General features: G+C 34.5%; 1 long non-coding RNA gene across 1 annotated transcript in view; it reads left to right on the top strand.

Annotated features, from left to right (window-relative positions):
* LOC112551511 overlaps positions 1–4,545 on the top strand; it is a 6,472-nt gene extending 1,927 nt beyond the window's left edge. The window contains exons 2-3 of the long non-coding RNA XR_003095797.1: positions 803–881; positions 3,897–4,545. This is a non-coding gene — a long non-coding RNA (uncharacterized LOC112551511). The remainder of the gene's footprint in view (positions 1–802; positions 882–3,896) is intronic.
* Positions 4,546–4,800: the final 255 nt, after the last annotated feature.

Below are 4,800 nucleotides of genomic sequence, written 5' to 3' on the forward strand. Positions count from 1 at the left end.
ACAATGAAAGAAATGTCTAAGACGTTGGGCCTGAATCTTTGATTTTTCCAGACTCATCTTAAAAACATATGCATAATGGCTTCTAACTATGCATTTTAGCAGCAGTTTTAAGAATCAATTACAAGTTTTGTTTGGGGTTTTTTTTAAATCATGACTGGTGATATGTTCAGTTTATCAACAACAAAATAAAACAAGCTGGCCATTTCACAAAAAAGAAAAAGGAAAAAAAATACTACTTTCTCTGAAGTAAAGTTTTGGTAATATAAAAGAACAAATATTTTGTACCTTGGTATAGTAGACAGAGGAAAAAGACTGTAGAGGCTTGCAAATGTTTAAGTACTTGATTTGAGATATACAGCTAATCAAGTTAATGCCTGCTGCTTAGTTGAGAACTGTTTTATTTTAAAAGGGGGAAACTTTTCTGTAATAAGGCAAATGGGTGCACTGGTCAGATTTGACTTTGGTAAAATACCTACTGTGTGCAGGCACTTCAGAAAAGAAAAAAAATGAATGAATTAGACAAGTGTGATTACTGGCCAGGTTTGAGTTCCCTCAGAATTATGAGACAAAAATGATAGAGCCTTAACTGGAGATCATCCAGTTAAAATGAAGGCAGACGTTAAAATATTATTTATAAACTGACACGAAAGTCAAACTACAGTAGTTGGTTGAAAGAATATAAAGCATATAGTACTCTAAGTATTATTTTAAGTATGAGAAACAGACATTAGTAATGAATAGATTTCATTTCAGGGGGGGAAAAATTAAAGGATTATTCTCTCTCTTTACTTTTTCATTCTAGATTCTTATAACATGCATCAATGTTACATGCCTGAATACAATTTGTGTGAATTCAGCAACAGTTTAAGTTTATATTTAAGGTATGTTTCAGTTACTGAAAAAAAGTGTCCAACTGATCTAGCAGCTGAGGGATTACTCATCACAATATCTGATTACTGGCATATTAAGCAGCAGACAAAGCAAAAATGAGCAAACATGAAGCTATGTACTTTCCAAATAAATATATTTTAACAATTGCTAATCAAATGCATAATATCAGCAATGATTTACATTTATAAAATAGAAATGGCCAATTATGAACGAGGTCAAAAGAAATCCTCAGCTCTGTTCCCCTTTTGAATTTGTCGTGTCTAGTATCCCACAGAGCTTCAGTTTTCTTTTAAAAATATATCTGACTCCTACTGATTAGGTAACTTGCCTTACTAGCTAAATCAATATGTTACTGCTATGCTCGGCCAGCCTTGCAGAAGAAACAAATGAAAACAATAGCAGTAGCAAAGGTGTCATACCTACCTTCCTCTCCCCCGCTCAACTTCATCCACATGAAGCCATTGGTTTCTCATATTTGTAAACCCTTTAAAATATCAGCAGTATATAAAAAAAACCTTAAATATCAGGTCTATATAGTGAACATTAAAATATTAAAAATGTGATTGGGTATATAAAGTTTCAGTCCTTTTTTAAAAGGGAAAAAAAAAAGCAATTGGGCAAATTTTCCTGGTTCAAACTGACCTCTTAAACAATGTGTAATCTGAAAATGCTAAATGTTAAGGCCAGATTTTCCTATGGAGACTGACTATGTAGACTTTTCTAATTAACATGTAATCTGAAAATATTATGCATCAGGATAAAAGTTTCATTTAATGGATTTTCAGATAGGGTATTTATGGACTAGGACTTCAGATTTGCAACACATCTCATAGCTCAGTTGAATCTTTTGATTTCTTTCTAGCTGAAAAGGCTAAGTAGTTGTAAATGCCTCTTGTCCTTTAGAAAGTTGGCTCCTCTTATACAAGTAATCTCAGAATCCACTGAGCAAATTCAATGAAAATTATTATGAAAAGTTGCATTTGGGTGGTAGTTGGGGTGATTCCGTAATTATATATAGGAAATGCTGCATACATCTTAGATCTTAGTTCTTGATTTTTTAGTAGCATGAAACATGGATAGAACCATAATCTAGAAGTACATATTTACGGTCACCATGGAAGGAAGCGTATGAGCAATGGAGACAATAACTACAAACGCAAAAAGACAAAGCGCTTACAGTATGTTTTCCCTTCAGTGGTCTTTCAATGCAGAGTAAATATCATTCCAGCTCTTAGAAATCATCATTCTTTCCCCCTTTTTATTTCAAAATGGTTGCATATTTTTTCATTCACGAAAAGGTTAAAGGCGTTTCCCCCATCGCAAGAGGGATTATCTTACCAGAGGATTCTGGGACTGCAGATGTATACTGCGGCAAAATCCTAAATTCATCGGCAAAAAATCATTTCCAGACCCCAGCTGCTAAAAATAATAGAATTATAGTAAATCATTGATAAGATTAAAATATAAAGCCATTTTTACATTCCAGAGTGTTCCAAAACACGAGACTTTTCTCTTAATTCATTTCTTAAATAATGCAAATTTTAAAGTAGCTTTTCTATCCTGAGCACGCAGCGCCATGAAATCGATAATTTTTGATCTTTTGGTTAGTAGGCAACATGGTGAGCTATTGCAGTGACTGCAGGCAGCAGACATGTTCTTGTCAGCTAAAAATTTTCATATTGTTTTTGAGTCCATTGAGATTTGTAGATGGGGTATAACCAGTTATAGCTTCAGCTCACACTTTGCTATAGGGGTGTAAAACAGCACAGTTTTATATACATGTCTACATGTAGATAGATAGATAGATAGATAGATTTTAAACCAAGAAGCATTACTGGATTTTAAACAAAAAATTATGTAAAAAGAATGGCTGGTGTGATTATAATCACATCATGCAGGGTCCACGGTTTCCATTTAGTGAAATTTCGCAGAGGGCAACTTCTTAAGAACATCCCTGCTGTGCAGAGTGAAAAGCATGAACAAACCAAAGACAGAATTCATCTGTGTTTATATTTTACAGACAATGAAAAACCTACTCTTTGTATGCCTTTTTTTCCACCTTATTATTTCACGAAAACTGCAGCATTTTCCCCGCCCCCACCCGCACACTCGCCACCCCAGCACTGCGGTGTTCGGTGTTTCTTTCTTTCTGTTTTTTTCACCTCTTCTTCTTTTTTGCTTTCACAAATTCTGCACGCGCCATCTTTGTCTATTGTTATTCTTTTCTAATTTCAGTTACCCATTCTCTTTCAAATCAGTTAATAACTAGAATGCTAAATGCCTGATCGATGCTTGTGTGTTTAGTTTTCCCCCCAAATTTCTCAAGAAAAATTAAATAAAAAACCACCCCACCCTAAAAATTTTCTCTGTTACCATAACCTGTTGTATACAGTGGTGATAAAAAACATTATTAACATAATAGCAACAGCTGCAGCCTAAATAGAAGCTATGAGATAATTAATGTGCTACAACAAATTAATTTGCTGCAGGTGCTTGTGCTCTGAACTGAGTAACCCAAGCCATTTCAAGTCTGAATACAATTATTATTCCCCCCACACATGCTAAAACAAAATGCAGAGTGCAATGTCCTGTTATTATAAATATCTTGTGTACTTATTGTCAAAGACCATCCTGTCCCCTGGATGTTTTAGTCATCAGCAGAGAAGACAGGAATAGAGGATTAAAACCCAAACAGAAATCTATCACATGCAAAAATATTTAAAGAGGCTCCATGATGTGTTCAGGATTGAAGATGTCCATCTAGATAATACACTCCACCAATCATCTCTGACCTGTTATATGCCAGAGCTTTGTAGATAAGATATTACACATGTGGAACTGGGAAGGTGGGGGCTGTAAACATCTCAGAAGTCTAATGCAAATTGGAATACTTTGGGTGTTCCATCAACTTTAAAGCAGAGAAAATAAATTATATTTAGAGTTTAGCATATGTGATCTGCAGTGAACTAAATGGAGAATTCTCTTCTCTTTTCTGATAAATATAGTTTTCATGGAAGTCAGTTCCTAGTTCCTTACAGACGGATGCCACTAACACACTGCAGCACTCCAAAGCTACAAGGACAGGAGGCTAACTAAAGGCAAACTCCATTTTTATTTTTGCATTTGAACGCAAAAACTATATTCTTGCATGTAAAACTAAAACCACGTATGCAGACCTGCCTGTTTGAAGCCTTGTGAAGAGGTTAAACTGAGGGTGAAATTTAGAGCTAAATTGTGCTGATTTTATTAGCTTTCCATTTGCATTGACACAACATAAATTACTTCCTTTTAAAATGTAATCAAAGCAAATTATATCCCGTGTGTTTTAAACAGCTGGTAAAACTCATGAAATTTTTTATTCTGGGATATAAACAAGTAGAATCTCCATGTGTGTCTGTATCCTAAAAGCAGCTATAAAACAATTTTCTTGGACACTGCAGAGATTTCATCTCTATTTTGCCTTAACCTCACAGTAATTAGAAGGATCATTATTGCTGAAACACTACCTGCATGGCATTATGTGAGGGTTGGTGAATGCTTACTCACAAGTAGTCCCATAAAAGTCAAGTAGATTACTTATGAACAAGTGTAAGGTTGCACAATGGGATTCTAAACTAGAATATCAGATATTTGTTCCCTTAATAATAAAAAGCCCCATCATTTTCCAAACCTGTATGCTAAACCAGTCAAATAAGCTTTTTTACATAATAAAGGTTTTTATGTGATACACCTATTTTATTTTTGCAGTTGCTTCATAACCACTCCAAGGACCTGATTTTTAAGCCAGATTCAGACCAAACCTCCATTGAAATCCATGCCTATTTTGCTAAGAGCCAGCAACTAGGTCAATCCCTATATTGATGTTTCAAATACTCTCCATATTTTGTTATATTCTACTAAAAATATCAC

This window comes from Alligator sinensis, unplaced genomic scaffold, assembly GCF_000455745.1.
Source record: "Alligator sinensis unplaced genomic scaffold, ASM45574v1 scaffold470_1, whole genome shotgun sequence".
In the NCBI taxonomy this organism is placed as follows: Eukaryota; Metazoa; Chordata; order Crocodylia; family Alligatoridae; genus Alligator; species Alligator sinensis.